The sequence below is a fragment of the Triturus cristatus genome, chromosome 7, assembly GCF_964204655.1.
Source record: "Triturus cristatus chromosome 7, aTriCri1.1, whole genome shotgun sequence".
Classification (NCBI taxonomy): Eukaryota; Metazoa; Chordata; class Amphibia; order Caudata; family Salamandridae; genus Triturus; species Triturus cristatus.
Window position 1 is genome coordinate 1,031,931,687 of NC_140590.1, and position 20,296 is coordinate 1,031,951,982.

Below are 20,296 nucleotides of genomic sequence, written 5' to 3' on the forward strand. Positions count from 1 at the left end.
CCGCCTGACGTGCAGGTTACGCTGCGCATGTCAATACTGGCCCACCCTTGCCCCACCCTATGCCTCACCCTGATGCAGAAAACCACGCAGCTGCGTGCTGCGCAAAATTTCTTCACGTATGCACCAGTGGGAGTTATTTTAAAAGTACGTTACAGACAGACCCTGCTGTCTGCAAATGTACTGCGTGCCGGGGGGGCCCCTGGAGCTCGGGGGCCCCCTGCAACGCAGGGGCTGCGGGGGCCTGTGTTACGCCCCTGTAATAACTATGTACAAGGTTCATTCCCGAGGTCATCCCAAGTCCGACAGTGGCACAGTAAGGTAGAACCCCTGCGGATATCTTTGGGTATATAAACATCACATCAGGCTGAGATAGGGAGAGGAGATCAGGACTTCCATACCGACACACTGTCGCGAGACGCTGAAGCCCCTGCATGCAGATACTACAGCTCGCAGTGGTCTGACATCTCTTGCGGGGTGTCCAACCCGAAACCAGGACGGCTCCCACAGTTTCTCACTCCAGGTAATGGGGGTTGACTCTATCCTAGAGGGATTCTTGGATCAACACCTACACATATGCTAGATACATTTAGGTACATCTAGTTCGGAATGCATCGTAGGAGTACGCATTTTATTATCATTTATTTTATGTACTTACCTGTATTCATGGTTATAGCAAAATGGTAGAGCTCTACCATCCTTTTACTTTCCTAGTGCTTCTAATCATCTTTATCTGTTACTGTCTAATGATTGTTTCAGCACACCTATTTTACACTAGAATAACAACTGTTCAATAAATACTTATTGAAAACGTCCCTAATGTTTATTATGTGTATCTCTCTGAGACTAAGTGAGCACGAGTGACTGAACGAAAAGTAGTACACTGTTTCCACAGTCCTGAGGGATCAGGGTTGTCATGTTCGATGGTTGCCAAGAACTATTCTCTCCTTGGTAGGAGTAGTTTTTAGTGGCACTGTGAGCTAGCTGGTATGCAGGCTAACATACCCGGTGGGGGTGCTCAAAATAAGTCTGGCACCAAACCTACAGTATATGTTGTCTAAATGCGCAGATCCTATATAGATCTTATAGGAAGTACACAACGGTATCTTAATTGATAAATGTTGCAACACGTTTTTTAATGAAGTTCTCCTACATGGTTACAAGGTTGTCTACCTTTTCTGTGCTCAGAATCCAGTAATATGGAGCAAAATGTGAGATTTTATCTGATATTAAACTGTCCCATCTCAGCCTCTTCACATTCAAAGATTGTGGTTGTTCTAGCAGACATTTTGCTGTTTTATGGCAAGCTTTTGAGTTGGCTAATTCGAAAACTTTGGGGTAGATGATCACTTTCTGTTCAGTTTCATATTCTGAATGTGTGTATAGGTATTCATATTGATAAACTAGCTACTGTATAGTTAAGAATAGAGTGAATTGTAGCCACGGTGTGTGTAAACGCAACTGGCTGGTCTTCTTGAAATTTGCCAATTAGCACCCTTCTTCCCTCCCAGTGAATGGCATACTGAGAGGAGTGCTTCTTCTATTTTGTCTCTTTTAGGGTTAAGTGACAAGACCTGTTGTGGGATATTCCTAACCAGACCCCCCTTTTGGACATTCTTTGTTTGATTTGCGAATTGCATGATTTCAGTAGTCCATGCACCCTATCAGTGGAAAGTCATCTTGGCATCAGATTTCTTACACTAAAATTAATGAAACCGTTTCAAGTAAGTTATTGCTTCTGGGTCTTGTATGATTGTATTAAGACTTCATACATTCTATGAGCAGAACTGTACACTCCCTAAGAGATGTATTTCCTGCAGAGTGGTCATTTATTCTGCAGGGTGGTAATTTGTTTAGCCAGCCCCCGTCTTTTCCAGCCTGCATCTGTAAATCTTTGGTCCTGGAATGTCTACCTGTTGTTTGGTTACAAAGTATTGCTAAATTCAATGCCTCATCATATTGCTTTTCATCATCTGCACCTATGGAATTTTTAATATTGATGTTGTGATATTCTCTTCTTTTCTTAGTGCGGGTTCTTTTGTCCTGGTACACATTGTACTGGATGGATTTTTATTCATGGCTTGGCATCCATATACGTTGGTAAATATTATCTAGTGTTTTGTATATTGTGCTTCCCTATTGCCTAAAGATGTGTTTTTCTTTAGTACACATAGGTCACAACGTCCTCAGAAAGCTATGTGACTCCTTTGTGTGTAGGCTTCGTGGAGGTTGAAACTCAATTACTTTTATTTACATTCAGCCATTGTTTTCATTGTGTTCAAATTGATAGTTCAGCATGTGGTTTTAATAATTTAGCAGGGGTTTCTCGATTGAGGATTTTGCATCCTCCCTTGGATTTGTATTCTGAGTAAAAGGCTAATTTGTTCCATTGTTCATCTTTGTTTCTCCTTGAGCTGTAAATTGGGCATTTGGAATCTTTTGATTTGTTTCAAACAATGCTTCCAAGTGTTCACTACCACTAACTGGAATAACGTACCTATTTTGTCCCATCTTGGAATATTTTTGTCAAGTAAATCTAATTGTGTTTCCTCACTTAGTGGTTTACCAGTTATTGGTGGAGTGGGCAAGTGTGCTCTATTTTGTCGTTTTTATTCTGTAACCTGCATTGTTTCGATATGTTCTAATTGCTTGCTACATTTTATTTTTTCAAAAATGTGCAAATGTTTATGGCAGAACTCTGTGAACCGTTGGCTTGCTGTTTTTATGATGTGCATTTTTTAGTCTTTTCAACTTCCTTTTTTTGTTAAAGGTAGTTTTGCTTCACTTAGAACCATGTCTTGATCAAATTGTTTCTTGTTTGATCTTAAGGGTGACATTTACATAGATGATTTTAAATCAGAGATGTCATCTGCATTTGTTGGCATGTGAAAATGGATCTTATGGAGTACCTAATGGCCTGTGTTAGTATTTTTTTTTGTTCAATTGTTGGCAGGAATTAATGAGACGATTATGGGCTTCCTGGTTATGCCTACTTATATTCTTGACTTCCGTAACTAGTTTATCTAAGACTAATGACAGCGAAGAACCTGTTTCTATTATTGCCAAGCAGATGAAACTTCTTGTTGATTTTGATTCTACTTCATTCCTTGCCCAAAGTATGAGATTATTTAAGTGTTTAACTTTGTATAAGGAGTTTGATAAATCCACTTGTAATTCTAACTTATTTGATTGGCAGTTCAGGGCATTTGTTATTTTCTTTAGTGTGTTAAGTAGAGTATTTCAATATAAATCTTTGATTTTGTTCTCTGTTTTGTCGACTTATGACTTTGATTTACTTTTTTTCTCTTCAATTATGTCTACTACTTGAACCATGTTCATGTTGATAATATTGTTAAAGCTGTTGCTAATGCTTTTTGTGCCCATTTCAATGTTTCTTTATTTCTGTGACTCACTCAATACTGTGATCTGCTTTAGACCTGTTTTGGACTGATTTTGCTCCTTGTCATTATAGGTTTCCACAAAGCCAGGGTTAAGCAGAATTGCATCACATGAGAGTCGTTGATATTGGATGTAGCCTTGCTCTTGATCATAATTCTTCTCATTAGTTGAATCTTGTTTTAGATAATCAACCCACTAATGTGGGTGATTTTCCTTCATAGAGGAACTACTCCGTGGTTGATTAGTGCAAGGATTTACCTAAACTGTAACTCATTTTTGAAAGAAGTTAGGGGCATATTATCAAGACAGGCGATAAAATTATCGCTGCTTTAGCAGCAGAAAACTGCCGCTAAAACGGCGATAATGGGCTTGATAATATGCTCTATGGAATTCCAATTGAAGCCCATGTTAGATGTCCTTCGCATCTAACATGGGCTTCAATTGAAATTCCATAGAGCATATTATCAAACCCATTATCGCCTTTTTAGCGGCAGTTTTCTGCCGCTAAAGCGGTGATAATTTTATCTCCTGTCTCGATAATATGCCCCTTAGATATCAACAGTGTGGTATCACAATTTGCACTTTCAACTCATTTTTCTGTCCTTTGGGTTAGCAACCTGTAATGTGGTGGGTTTGCAAGAACCACATTGCCTGCATCTTCTATACTTCAACAATTGGCCTGTGGAGGTTTTTACTCGACCTGACCTCATTTTGTACTTGTGATAGTTGTTTGCTGTGACAATGTTTTAGTACTTAGAGGTTATTAAAGTTGCTAGACTCTTCTTACCATTGTGTGGTCTGTGTATTGATCCATTATCATGCATTTAAGAATTTTCCTTTCACCTGAAGAACCATGCAAAATTTCAAATTTAACATTTCTTTCCTAATCCTTGTTGGTCATTCTGACTACTACTACTACTTAATGAGTCGGCTAATGCACTTTCTGGCATACTTCCTTCAAGCTTGCTTAGGTGCTCTTTGTATTTTATTACAATTTAAGAAGAGGTCAGGACTCACTTATCTCACTGCCCAACTCCATGTTTTATTCGGAGACTGTTTGGCCTGCCTGTTTTGTTTAGTTGTTAAGTCCAGTTCGCATCGCTTGTTCCTCGTGTAGCCTTTAGGCTATTGGAGTTAGGACGTAGGATGGATTTAAATTAGCATCATAGAGATTTTCCTTAAAAACTATTCTTTGAAGAGAAGTTTTCATTTAAAACTGATCTACACATATCTGACACAGCTGCTGGTGGTGCTATATCAATCGCCATTTCAATAGATCAAAGCACTTCAGGTAAAAATAGAGAGGCAGGCAGCCTACCTCCCACTTGATGTCACAGTGCTTCCTGGTATCCTTCTGTTTGTGGCAGGTCTGTGTGGTACTGGCTACAATTCTTAATGAGCCCCACTGTTTATTGGCTGCACAAGACCCACAGCTTGGCAGTCTGCAACACATGCCATCCTCGTGAGAGTCTGTCACCTTCTATCCTTCGCTGACTCCTTGGCAAGAAGGAAGAGGTGCAGCTTTCTGGGGATTGGACATTAAAATAAACTAGAGGGGGCAGACACTGCAAAAATCTGAGTATGTAGGCAAGTAACAGCTGTCCACGACAAGGATGGGAAAGGGGCATGATTGTATCAGATGCTCCTGCTGAAGCAGGTCAAGTAACTGAGTTGGTCTGGGGCAAAGTAAGTCGGTCAGTGTGGCTTGTGGGGCAGGTCAGGCAGCAGATTTTTTTCGAATCACCTTTGCCCCATACCGCTTTCCACAGTCATGAGAAATTCTAGTGCGGCTAACAGTGCCTTCCGTGGTTCTCTCTATGGCGCCAATAACCACACTTGCTGTGGCCTTGTGTAGTGCATAAGCCTAGACCATCTTAGAGCTCCAAGCTTAAGGTCTCCTTGTCTCCACTAGTCTCCTGTACCACCTGTGTGGCAGTGTGTGTGTGTGTGCGTGTGTGTGTGTGTGTGTCTGCAGCCGAGTTCCAAGTAATAGGAATTGTTTATCCATCACACTGTATACACTGTGTCCCATAAGACAATAAAGTGGATTTCTATCCGAAGAAATGAATAAACGAAGAGATAGATAATCCGGTAACCAATGCTTCCTATGGACCCTGAAGGAGTAACCCGCCAAGCAAACATACTTCACGGCATTCAAAAAAAAGTTTACTTCCACTAAAGTCATGAGGGTCAACCTGGCTTCAACCTCCTTGGAAAGTAGGTAAGGGAGATTTGCATGTGGAAAAGGGCCACTTGGCAACTGAGCAGACTGAGCTCACTACTATATTTTCATCATACAGTAACAGGAAATTGTATTATGTTGCTTGTCTTAAATTTATAATTTGAACTTTGGAACAATTAATGTTGAGGGAAAACTCATACACTAGGCACCACCATGCAGAGACATATTACTTCCGTTGGCAGCACATGTTTTTCTGCTTTTGAAAGACTTATGAATAACATTTTGTATTTCTTCCCCAAAAAGCGTATGCCCAATAATTCTCATGTTTAACAAGCAAAATTTCTGAGATTAATCTGATCTTCAATTTTGGTTGGCGCAATACCACATGTTGACATGACTGTTGCTTTTAAAATATCAACAAGTTTTATCTGAAAAATATTCAGCTTTTTATTCCATAGCACCTAAAAGGTGAAACACTTCATCCCCCTGCTAAATAGCAATTTACAAAGATTGAAAATCTTTCACCAGAGATTAAGATGTATGAACCAGATAAGCCCTGCAAGGACTCCCATTGACCATGGTTTGATTCATACCTGTTGTGGGCAGCAGGACCAGCCACACACGTGAGGCAGCATTTTTATCAGGACAAGTGGGGTAGTGCTCAGTGGTAGGAATTTTGTGGAAGTATACATCACAGAAAAGCAACGAAAATGTGGGAATTTTAGACAAAGTTTGAGGTTTGCTGAGCATTGTGAGTAGGAAAACCTCATGGGATTCATGAAAAGTGTACCACTCTGGAATACCCTGCATGTGTAGTTTTCAAAACTGTCTGTGATTGGTGGGTTTTCCTGGGTGGTGGACAAGCACTGCTACAAATACAGTAGCTACCCCTATCACTGATCTCTTCAAGGAGCGCTTTAGGACCTGTTGTGTTGCGGTCTCTTGGCCTACCCACATAAGTGGGGTACCGTTGTTATAGTCATTGTGGAAATTCTGGGTGGTAGGAAATTTGTGGATCCCCTAAGAATATGAAACTTTTCTGTTATGTGAGGAAAACGTGTGTTTTTAGCCAATGTTTAAGGTTTGCAAGGGCTTTTGGATAAAATTGCCTTGTACGAGCCATGTAAGACATGGCACCCTAGACTCTCCTAGGCATTTAGATTTCAGAAATGTGCAGGTTTAGTAGATTTCTCTCAATACCGGCTGAGCTAGGTCCACAATTCGCAGCTACCCAAATTGCAGAAAAAAGGTTGGTTTTCAGTGGAAAAATTGTGGCGTATCCATGTTGCATTTGGGCCCCTTCCAGTGGCGAGGGCTAGACTCACCTACACAAGTGAGGTACCAATTTTATTTACAAACATGTGGGAACACTTTGTGGTAGGCAATATGTGGCTTTTCTAGATTCCAGAACTTTCGGTCTCAGAAATATGAGGAAAATGTGCCTGTACCTACACTTAGACCTTTACAATGGCATCTGGGCAAGAAACCCTGGTGAGAGCCACGTAAGTCATACACCCCTGGACTCTGCCAGGTGTCTAGTTTTTAGACATTTTGAGGTCTCGAATAGGCAGCGCATGCGCTGCCTCTACGAGGCATCAAGTAATCAGTATCACTACTGAAACTCCACCCATTGCATTTGTCTTTGTTTTGTCACTTGCCATTGGTGGAATCTGGCATTGCTGTTCTTATCTTGCTCATTGTTGGCTTGTGGTATGATACATCACTTCCTTTTTCTTCAGGAAGCAGAATCGACCAACTACAGTTGACTTACGCAGCTGGCTGTTATCTTTTTATTTATGGACTACTTTTTTTCTTTCTGTGCTGCTCGCATTTCCACATCTGGCAGCTTCCTGCACTTACCCGACCCTGTTAATTTATTTACATTTCATTTATTCATAATTAAATCACTCTTAAATAATGCAGCCCATGCCGAGGATCGAACCCTGGTTTCCTGCTCCAAAGTCAATAGCGTTATTTGTTGAGCCACCTCCTCGCACCATTTGTTGTACTTGTTTAAAGTATTGTAAATTCTATCAGCGTCTGGCAGCCGAGCTAGCAGCACAAATCCAGCCTCTTAGCAGATCGCACGCACGGCGCGCTTTCACTTTCTTTCCTCCCCGCGTAAGCTCTGTTTACTCTTCGCTTCTCCTTCATTTTTTGCCGTACTTATGCCTTTCACAATGCGAATTTTACAAATATTTAAATGTTTCTGATGTTGTTGGCACATTTATGAATAGTTTTTCTTCCCTGCTCATTCCTGACACTGAGGCGTGTGTCTGCACTCAGCTGTGGACTGCCGAGAAGTGAAAACCAGCCCCGGTGCTGAGTCCATTGTTGGGACCACAGCCGCAGGGTGAGTAAAGAGCCGCGGGCTGTTGCCTGGCAATGGAGGACTCCACACCGAGGGAAGTCGGCACGCCCCGCCCAGCAGGATGTCAGACCGAGTCGAGGGAGAGCCGCACTCGAGTGCCAGCTAGATCCGACCCGCTCTGCTGTATTACCTGGAGCGGGTTGAGAGTGAGCGCGTGCGGGGGAATTGTGCCAATCAGTCTTTAAAGACCGCTAGGGCCCAAACCGGTTCAAAGAGGAGCCGCGGTATCGGAGCCCGTCCTTTCCCTTATACTTGCAATCCCTGCGCTCATAAAAGAACTACCCTTGACCGAGTGAACCATCCATGATTGCTTATGCCTTTCACAATGCGAATTTTACAAATATTTAAATGTTTCTGATTTTGTTGACACATTTATGTATGGTTTAAACCTACGGGTTATTTCGACCCAAACGCTAGTTGCAAAAAGGATGCAAGCACTGTTTCTGCCCTTTTAGGAATCAAGCAGATTCATAGAAGAGAGCAAATCATGCAGTGTGCATGGACGCGTCCCACCAGGACCTCTCTGTGATAACTTTGACTTCCACCACCAGCAAGTCAAGTGATTTCTTTATTTTTGTTTTGGTGATGAATGGGGTTCCAGCTCATGACTTAAGGCTGAATCTGAGGTTACATTTAAATTTAAATGTCCAATCTGACTCTAGCCTAGACTCCTTCCAGCACATTCAAACAGTGTTAACTACTACAGTTCCCAAATGAAAAAGTAAACATTGACAGAGTCATTCAGTATGGCTTGGGAATTGTGACCGCTCACTAAGGCTTGCAGCATATGGACACACGTAGAGCATGTACACAGCCCAACATATCAGTTTCATAAAGTCCAACAAACATGCAGGCACTCAATCACACAGACCAGCATTCTCACACACATTATGCAGCAAGGGGCACATGGTGATGTGAATCAGCAGAGCACAGGAGGACGTTTAGAAAGTGACATGAGGTGTAGTGTTGCTGAGAAAATACACCAGGGGAGTACTACTGATGCACTTTTAGGAAAGCTTTGGCTTACACGCCTCAGGAAACCATGGGGTGATGGGCTTCAAAGGAACACCTGCATGGTCTCCATCAGTGGAGCACAGGTTGTTACAGAAGCAAGGATAGCTGGATGCTGTACATCACCAAATCACAGGATGACGTTCAGTTCTAGGGCACAAGAGTCTATCATGAGAATGCAGAGCTCTATATGGCAGAAGATACATGGTAATGTACAATAGCTACACATAATGTTATGTTCAGTTTAGGGAAGTTGGGGTTTTCTACCATCTGATCTAGCAAGACAAGAGAGAATAATTGTAGTTGCAGTTTGGTTTGACAGCCCAAAATCCTGTTTGGTGTCATCAGTGTACATGCTAATTTGTACGTCAAAGAGTTTCATTAGTTTTGCTAGGGGTAACATGTAGGGGCAACCAGTAGATGGTAAAACGTAGTGGAAACAAACTAGACACCTCTGGCTCACTGTAATGTATGATCTTTGCATTGGAACTGACACAAGGCAGTGAAGCTGTCACTCCTTTTACTCAATAAAAGGCTTTAAACATTGCTTGACTACTCCAGTGAGGTGGATTTTTTCTAGAATTTCAGGAGAATATGGGATGGTCAATGGTATTGAATGCTAATAGTAGCAGCACACCAACACCATTGCCATTTGCTAGCCTCCTGAGATCCTCCAAGATTGAGATCTCTGTGCCGTGCCCTTGTCAGAAGCCAATTTGAAGTGGGTAAAAAAGTTGTTCTTTTTCTCTTTTGATGAACCTTTATGGTTGAGTAAAGATTTACCAAAAGCTTTCCTAAGAATAGTCGCTTCGAAACTGGTCAGACGTTGCTATCGGGGAGAAGAATAATGTGTCTCATGTCACAACATCAACTTCAGACAGTCTTGAGCTATTGGCATTGTAAGTGACACAATGCCTTTTATTTATGTTTTGGTTTTTAAAACATAAATAAAACGCATTGTCATTTCCAATGCCAATAGCTTAAACTCAAGTAAATGCGAGACCTATTGCATTGCAAATGCTTGTTGGGTTTGGTAGGTTTCCCTAGGTTTTGACTGAGTAAGGGCCCAAATCCACAGCTACTCGAAATGCAAAAGGGTTGGTTTTCAGTGGGAACAGGTGACGTGTCCATGTTGCATTTTGGGCCCTTTTCTGTCACAGGGGCTGGTTCCACCCACACAAGTCAGGTACCATTTTTATCGAGAGATGAAAGAGAATACTGGGTGACCGGAAATGTGTGGTTTCACAGAGATTCCAGAACTTTCCTTCACAGAAATATGAGAAAAACGTGTGTTTTTAGCCAAAGTTTGTGGTTTGCACGGGCTTCAGGCTAAAATTATCTGGTGAGAGCAATGCAAGGCATGCCACCCTGAATTCTCCCAGGGGTCTAGTTTTCAGAATTGTGCAGGTTTAGTATGTTTCCCTAGGTGCTGGTTGAGGTAGGTCCGGTGCTTAATTTATGAAACAATAAGTTTTGCGAAGAAGCCCGTGGCCAGCAACATCAAAGATTGGAGCACTGAATACCAAGGCTGCATAGTCTTGATTCCATGTCATGATTCTATAATGCTCACTGTCCATTTATCTCACTCATGCATGTTCTTTTTCACCCTTGCTTTCTTCCTTTGACACAGTTTTTCGATCCTTCTCTTTATCTAGTTTTACCTTGTTTGTGTTTTTTCTCACTCTCTTGCCGTAGATTACAGGCTGTTAAGGAAAAAAAAAATTGGTCCCCAAAAATGAGTGAGGGTGGGGCCCACCTGTAACCACTGGCTAAAATTAAGCACTGCTTAGGGCCCAAAATCCACAGCTACACAAATTGCCAAAAAGGGTTATTTTTCAGTGCAAAACGTTGAGGTGTTCATGTTGTGTTTTAGTCCCTTTCCTTTCGCGAGTACTCCCCCACCCACACTAGTGAGGTACCATTTTTATCAGGTGACTTGGAGTAACACCCGGTAGTAGGAAATTTGTGAATCTCTGCAAATTTCATACCTTTCTATAACAGTAATGAGAGGAAAATGTGTGTTTTTAGCCAAGTTTGGGGATTGCAAGGGCTTGTGGGCAAAATTACCCAGTGACAGCCACACAAGTCATGCCATTCTGGAATCTCCCAAGTGTCTAGTTTTCATAAATGTGAAGGTTTGGTAGGTTTTCCTAGATTTCAGCTGAGCTAAGGCCCAAAACCTGCTGAAACCCAAATTGCAAAAAAAAAGGATTTGTTTTCTGTGGAAAAAGGTGACTTTTCCATGTTACTTTTTGGACCCTTTCCTGTCGGGGTCGCTAGATCCATCCACACAAGTCAGCTACCATTTTTATCAGGAGACTTAGAGGAATGCTGGATGGTAGGAAATGTGTGGCTCCCTGCAGAAACCAGAACTTTCTGTCACAGAAATATTAACACAATTTGTGTTGTTAGCTTAGGTTTGTGGTTTGTTAGGGCTTCTGCTTAAAATACTTGATGGAAACTATGCAAATCATGCCACTGTAAACTCTCCCAGGCATCTAGTTTTCAGAAATGTCTGGGTTTTGTATGTTTTCCAGGGTGGCGGCTGAGCTTGATCTCAAGATCCGCATGTACCTAAGTTGTAAAAAAGCATGGATTCTGCTGGGTAAAATATGATGCCTCCTGGTCACATTTTGGGGAGTTCTGTATGGCATATGCTAGGCTCAGCCACACACGTGGGGTATCATTTTTATGGGGAGACATAGCACTACCGAACAGTAGAACATAACAATATTATTTATTTGCATTTGTGCCTTCCAAAAGAAAGCCAGTGCGTAAGGAAAAAGACTTTTTGCAAAATGCCCTCTGAATCACATGCTAGTATGGTTATCCACAAATTTAGACCTACAAATAACCACTGCTCCTCAACTAAGCATCTGGTGCACATTTCAGAAACCCATAGGTTTCCTTCATACCCATATTTCACTCTTTAAATTGACCATATTAATTACTCTCTACTCGGTACACAAAGAAAAACCACCATAAGTGCATCTCATTTGTTTGTTCTGGGAAACTTGAGTTCTTGGGGAAACTACAAATCCTAAATATCCCTGTGACCTAAAGAGTGTGGTGGACGTACTGGTGACAAGAAGTTACAGATTAAAACGTTGTCAAAAATTGCGTTTTTTCCCTACCAATGTTTCATATTTTTTATTGTAACAATTACATTATTTGGTAAAACCTTGAGAAATCTACACAAATGACCCATTGCTGAATTTGGAATGTTGTCTACATTTCAGAAATGTATTTGCTTTCAGTCACCACCCACACCTATTTCCACCACAAAGTGGAAGAAATTTGAAAGGACGAAAATTGGGAAAAATTAGCTAGCTCTTAGAAAAATCCCTACGTTGTGGTAAAAAAAAGAAATGTTTGCCACTCAGCTCTGCGTGTTCCTTAATTGATGATTTGCAGGAAACAAACCAGACTCTTTTTTACAGAGCACTTTTTTCCAATTTTCCGGGAAAAAAACTCAAAAATGTTGCCATATTTTGGCAATTTTCTCTGTCCCCTTCATGGGAATCCACAAACCAATGGAACCTTTGTAATCCCACGAAGGATGCAAATTTGGGATGGATACCTTATGTGAGAAAGATTGTTTTTGAGGCGTAAGCGCAAAGCACCCCAAATTACTAAAAAAGAGCTCAGCACTGGGGTGAAAAAGCCTCAGAAATTAAGGCTATAGAAATGAAAGTAAGTTGTTTGGGATCTGTTCATGGCTTGCGGCATTGCTATCATACTGAAATGTGACGAATGAGGATTATAAGTAATTTTTAAACACAGTCATAGATTGCTGTAGGTTCAAGCATGTACAGTTTGTCCTTTCCATTACCCGCAGCTCATACACTATAGTTCATAGAATGATGAGGATCCCTGAGGGTGTCTGGGTAATTTGATTACAAATGATTGCTGCTGGGACGTCACCATCCATTCCAACCCTCTCATGCACTAAGGGGCAGATTTACAAGCCCCTTGCGCCACTTTTACGTTACTTTTCCCATGTTAAAAGTGACGCAAAAGTGGCGCAATGGGCTTGTAAATCTTCCCTTAAATCTTTAAATAATACGAAGAGGGCTACTTCATAGAAGAGAGACAGCATGGGAAATATTAGACTCAGTGGGGTTTGAAAGGAAACTTTGTAATGTATTGAATGGTATCGTAACATTGCTATAGCACTTAGTATCAATCTGTGTGGCGCAGAAGTGCTTGCCTACATGGGTAGCATAGTATACCATGTAGGCTGCCTGGCTGGAATGGTGTTTTATTTGTTTTGATCCTTTGTGGGAAGTGTTTCCATATCATGTGTGATGACCATCAACAATTTGGTTATAGCGTTGTGGGATGCAGCCCTTAGCTGTGTGATATGTGAAAAAGCATGAGAAATATGTGCTCAGTTTATTTTTTCGTGAATGGCTTGATAGGGGCTAAGAGGCCGGGGCTTGGTCACCCACCTAGTGCACATGCCTCAGTTTAACTCTCGCTTGGAGGAGCAATTGTTAAAGACACCTTTATTACAAGTCAAAAATCGAGAAATTGCCATCCCACTTGAGAAACAATTCGAAAGAGAGATCTACAGATTAGGTACACACACAAACCTGACATGTGATTGACTTTGGCGCAGGCTTACAGGCCTTGTGAAGTCAGTGGCATGTTGGAAATGTACACGGTTCCCATCACCTGATCTGTAACCGACTCCGAGGCCTAGAGCAGTGGCGGGATTCCTGTGGAGTCTAGGCTGGATGCCTGTCTCGCAGCCCGACTCTCAGCAAACATAAGCAGCGCCTAGGTGCCTGTGAGGGACCAGTTTGTTTACACGGTAAAAGTGGGAACTAATCTACAACAAATATGGTGTACACAGCTTTTTACGCACGTTTTACCTTTAAATCTGCTAGTGATGCTTAGAGTGAAGCAGCCCTAAAATGCCAGATTGATTTAATAGTCTGTCTAACACCAGCTTGTCCTGAAATAACACGTTTGCACTCAACCAACACATGACTGACTCAGTCCCAAGACCTACTGAACTATTGGAGACCCTGGCGTCTAGGGACAGGGCCACTGGCTTACGCGAAGGACTCCGTCTCCTCCACAGACTTATCAGCCTGACGGCGCGCGAGCCTTTGGCGCGCTCTTGAGGACGAGTTCACCTGCGAACGGCGTGTAATTAGACTCTCGCGCTGTAAGATTCCAGCCCTCGACGCGCGCTTCCTCCTCGCTCTATCTCTTCCTCTCCCAGGGCACCTTCCCACCTGGCCGTGCCAAAACCGTCGGAGATCGCTGTCATGTGAACCAGGCTCCCCGCCAGCAGGTCGGAGCCTTACACAATTCGTGGCGCCTCTTGAAAGTGTCTGCGCGTCTCAGCAGCCAGTCAGGGCCTGAGGGCAGAGTGTAATTATCTCTTTATGAAAGTACAGTATGAAGGGATTTACTCAGGTTCTCGCTCCTTCTCTTTAAAGCCACAGAAGAATGGGACGAGCTCCATGTCGTTTAGGCCCAGAGTAATCCTCTCAATTGAAGGCCGGCGTTGAGTTGCTTGTGTGTCAGCTTTAATGTGGGCGCACAAAATGTCGGGGAAGCAGATAGCAGGCCTGTTGACAGCTGTACTTCCACAAAGCCAAAGCTCCAGAATGCAGGCTTTCAACAACAACTTAGAGTGAAAAAACAATCTTTCATATTGTCATCAAAGTGATTTAGTCAAATGTTGTTTTTTCGTCTCTAAATAATTTTTCTCTAACTCTGGTGAGTGCAAATTTGCTGTTTTCTTAGTTTATCAATCTAGGCATTGAGAACGAGGCTTATATAGCTAACTCTAGGTGACGCGTAATATCCACAGGCGAGGATCATGTCTAACCGCAGAACGAAGGCTGCTTCTAGGAACTACGCAGGAAAGGCTTTTCTGCCTCACAGGAGGCCCATGGCAATTGGTCGCGTCACTCTTTATGTAAGACTCAAGCAAAGTGCATTAGCCATTTTCAGGTCTATAGAGATGACAGATGAGCTCACGGGTAGGGACCGCAATTAAACATTATCGGATACATAAAAAAAAAATGGGGTTGTATGACGGAACAACGCAGATAAATACTCCGCGTGCCCTTACAACGCATTTTGTACCCTGCATTTTTGAGAACGCATATGCTTTTACAACATATGCCTTTAACATGCATTGTTTATATATATTTGTATATATGGAAACAATGTATTGAGGGGGGAGACCCTCCCACAGCTCTGAACTCACCTTAAATGTGTGGTAAAGGCATGTACTGTAAAGCCATAAACGTTGTAAAAACACGTGTGGTAAAAAAAAAAAGTGTCTGAATAAGGAGCAGCTGATCTAAAGTGGGGAGAACACAGGCATCTAAGTAAATGGGGCATACACAAAAACAAGCACTGGCAAAGACGATAGATTTTGCCTTTTGGCTTTGCAATGCAGATCTATTTACTTCGTCTATGATTTTTAGGTCTCGCCTGAGCCAGAGCATGCGCTGCTCTGGCAAGACATTAAGTTAGCGGGCCCGCAAAAGTCCGACCACAGACTTTTGCGGGCCTCAAGATTGCGGTTACGAGCACGCACACAGCCACCATCTCGCTTTCCTCGCTGCACCCTTATAGCGTGCCTTGCTCCGTTCCTCCCCCACCACAGAGCGCGTCCTCGCGATCGCCATCACTTTCACCGCGATCACTTTCGCTTTTACGGCCGCGTGGCTGTTACTTTTACGGCCGCGCGGCCAATGCTTGTTTATATATTTGTTGTTACCAGCCACCCTAGGCTCATTTTCCTGAAGGGCGGCAGTAGTCCGCTGAAGTGCTTCAACTCTCCCTTTCCTGACTTCACTTATTGCTACGTTGGGATGTCTGAAGCAGCTTGGACCCTCACCCTAATCTGTCCATTTAGTAATGCTTCAAGCGTGAACATATTCGAAATGGAAACAGGTCAGTGACACTACATACAAAACTGAAAGAAGCTTTATGACAATTTTAAGGCTTATTCAAACCACAAAATTGGACAAAACGAGCGCATTCCTGATGATCTCATTGCATGTTCAGATTTGCCTTATTCCACATGTAATGAAATTGTCACATATGAACACACTGAACACTTGGAAATGTCACTTATAAGCATACACAAACCTTGGCAGCTATGGGGAAGACGCGCTGCTGCAAGGCATGCCGCCTGCGGCTTTTAATTCCCGCTGTTGTCGGCGTGCGGAAGATGATGGAACTGATGAGTTGCAACATACACTTATTTTAATACACAAATTGTGTCTGCTTATTGTTGAATCTACAATTGCTGTCCCTCTGGCGTTTGTGTTACCAATGCTATTCTACCATCTTTGCGAGAGAGCCAAATGGATGCATTGCTGAACTTCAACAGACAAACTTCCATCCTCCAGTGTGTATCTCGTCTACTTCATATCCCCCTATCATTGTTACCAGAATCTGTAGGTTTTAGTTCATTCAAATCACAGCATGCAGCACTTATCGGGGTTGCTCCTCTAAACCTCCCATACAGCTCCACAGGGAGTACCAGTCTGGTCATTAGGGTTATGGGCCTGGGATTGTATTCTCTCTCACTGTTTCACTCACTCTCTCTCTTTTCGTCTCTTTCTCTCCTCTCTCACCATTTCTCTCTCTTTTGCTGCTCTCACTTTCTTTTTTCTTTCTTGGGATCGCATGATAGCTATGGGCTATGATATGGTAGTATCTCTCCGGCCCTTTTTGCAGTGTTGTGGACTGTGGCTGGTGATATTACTTCAGCTCACAGCAGAAATTCGGACTGGGGATGATGTATTTTCTGTCCTTCAGCAGGACACCTGTAGCAAATTTCGATTTTCAACATCTATTTGAGGAATTAATCCACTGTAATACATTGGTGGGCAACTTGACGATTAGCAAGGGATTGGTCAAGCTGCTCAGACTAACAAATTGCTATGACTAGAAAGGGAAACAAGCATTGGCATAGCCAATAGGTCTTGCCTTTGGGGCCTTATAAGTATTTAGTTATGCAGCACAATATCCTTCGTGCAACAACATCAACTGTTGCATGGCTAAACACTTATAAGGTCCCAAAGGCGATACCTATTGGCTATGCCAATGCTTGTTAATGATGCTGTTCAGCATCAGCAAAAAAACAAAACAAATGCTTGTTTGCTGATTCTATTCACCATCAGCAAAAAAACAATGCCCATTCATTAGCATGCATGCACACACATGTGGCATAACTCAGGGGCCATTTTTTTTATTTGGCGTTCCGTGATGGTGAACTCCAATCTTGGAGCAGTGATGTGCAAGAAAGAAATGAGTGACCTCGTAGCACATTGCAGCTGCTGGGACATCCACAATCTTAAACAGAATATTTAAAAAAGGAGATGCAACCATTGATCTATGGTGAAGCAGGCAGCCGGTGAGGGGAAAAGTAAACACAAAAACGGCTGAGTGGCGGGGCTAATGTGCAACAAGGTGGGAGAGCAATGGAGGAAATGAGAGCTTCAGAAAAATGTCAAACAAAACTGATCAGGACATGGGTGGGAGTGAATTATAAAGAATCGGATGAGTTAGGAGGAGGAGAGGGCAATGGGGACAGCACACGGCAGGTGTGAGGTTGAAAGCACCACTGAGAAGACAGCAAAAATACATTCAGTCTGATAGTGTGCTAAAGTCAGTAGAAAAAATAGTTCTCTAATTGAGAGCAGTGGAATAAAAGTCATCTATGAAAAATTATGGTTGTGAAAGTATGCTCCAGGGGAGGGATTAACATCAAAAGCGGAAGCAAAACCAGCTAATAAAATACAAGCAAATTATATTTTCAATAAGGCCAACCAATTGTAAGCAATGTGGTGACCAATGCCCACTGTATTAGTTTTGTCCACAAAAATCTTAAATAACAGGCAGTTGTCTATAGGCGAAACATAACCAGGGTCAGTCAGTTGGCACCCTTCTAGAGAAGTCCAGTCAAAGGGACACATGCTTGCAGTATTCTTCTTGTTCTATTTTCTTTAGGTGTTGCTTGAATTCTTTGCATGTCCTGGGATGTCTTGCAATCTCCATTTTGCCCTGACTCGGTCCAAAGAGACTTGATGGCCTGGCCATAGATAAGCAATATAGAGGATGAATTAGACACTGTAGAAAGTAGAACTCACATGGTCCCTTGAGCTTTCTTTGTTGGAAATTTTCTAAGCTTTGGGCCTGTGGTTCGCAAGGCGCTTGTCCTATTCACACATTTTCAAAAATGCCACAGGAAGCAATGCAGCATACTGAGAGAACAGGAAACTAAAGGATAAACCTAGAGCCCCAGTCACAAATTGACAGTGCTTTCCAAGAGGTGCAGAGGTTGGGGCTAGGAAGATCAGTTGTAAAAACCCCGGACTGGAGCATTGCTTCCCTACATGCTATTATCCTTTGAGATAGGGCCACCTGTCCCATCCTCAGAAACTTCTTATCTCCAACTCTCCAATTGCACAGAATAGTGACCACTGTTACACAATTGGAGCAGGTGCTAGGTTCCTCCAATGCACTTACATTGAAATTCTGGGACAGGTGGACGGGAATAACACTGGAGAGCTATTACTGTTGTGGCTCCTGATCTATCATGTGTCTCTTCTGGGAGATTAGGCAGTAGCAGCAAGGTGGACCACTTGGCTCATACCCCTCTTTCCCTGTCCTGCTGAAACAGCGGTGCCAGCGCAGAGCTCTTATTCATCATGCTCACTCCCTGGCACAGTGGTGCTGGAATTATTTTCAAAGTGGGATGCTGGCCATGAAGAGTTGAGTTGCATAACTTTGTTGCTGGCTATGTATATATTCTCAGGTTTCCCTATCTGGTTCCTTCCAGTACATATACAAAGCTTCCAAAAACGTAAAAAAGATAGATCTGGTAGTGATGTGAAGAAATCATGTAACACTAGTATACAATTTCCAAATGCTTTGTACAAGTGTTACATTCACATTTCGAAAGAGCAATGTCAGCAATGATTTATTTGAGTTGCATCAACAGAGATCACACTAATACTCTGTGTGCATGTGCAGTAGAAACACACTCACAAATTTATCAACGGTAGCATGCTCTAAATGTACCATGATAAGAAACCATGGACCAGACATACGACCATGTTTTGCGGTCACAAAGGGGCATTTGGTCCGTTTGCAACCGCAAAAAACGGATTCACAATGTACTAACCCTATTTTGCGAGTCGCTAATCTATTAACAACTCGTAAAATAGGGTTAGCGACTCGCTATTAGAAAGGGGTGTGCCAAGGGCGTCCCTTCCTAATAGCGGGTCCATACCCAATGCATAATTGTTTTGCGACCGCAATTGCAGTCGCAAAACACTCGCAGTTTACCACCCTTCTCAGAAAGATGGTAAGCCACACACAAACGGAAAGGGATGCGCACATTTTTTTTAAGAGCAGGCAGTGGTCCCAGGGACCACTGCCTGCCCTCAAAAAATGAAACTGAAAAGTTTCATTATTTTTTAAAAAATGCATCCCGTTTTCCTTTAAGGAAAAAGGGCTGCAGTAAAAAAAACTGCTTTATTGACAAAGCAGTCCCAGACATGGTGGTCTGCTGACCCCAGCAGGCCACCATCCTTGGGAGTACCAGCCATTCCCAATGGGGTGGCAAATTGCGACAGCCTCATGAATATTCATGAGGCATGCAATCTGCGACCCCATTGGGAATCGCAAACAGTGTCTGAGACACTGTTGTACATTGAATTTTGCGACTCGCAAATTGCAACTCGCACGTTGTCGCAATTTGCGAGTCCAAAATTCAATGATCGTACATCTGGCCCATTGTTTCTAGTCATTTTCCTTTACAGATCATTATGGTCATGTTAGCTAGTCCTAATTGTTCCACTGAAATAGAATGAAGATTAAAAATCACATAATGTGCTAATTTGCTAAATGAAAGCCCAGTACAACCAGTACTATTGATATGGAGCAATAGGGTGCCCTATTCATAATGCTGCTCAACGGAGACAAGGCTAATGCCAGGCAGGGCCCTAGACTCCATTCCGAGCAGCACCCATACTCAATCGCTGCAAGTGAAACCTGACTTAGATTGGCACCTGCAAATGTCATTGCGTATACCTACTCTGGTTCAAGCATCTGTAGCAGTCGATGAACAGAACCTAGCTCTTACCAAACTATGGAGGCTTCCAATGCTGAAAGTGAATTGTGGCACATGGATATTAATTGGCTAATATTACTTTGTGTGTGGCACTATCTCTATTTGTGTTCTTGCAACCCAAAACATATTTATAATGAAACTGGAATCTTGTGCTCACCTAATTTTTGTTGTGTAACTTTACTACCTATGAAATACTACGATTTAATACAAGTAT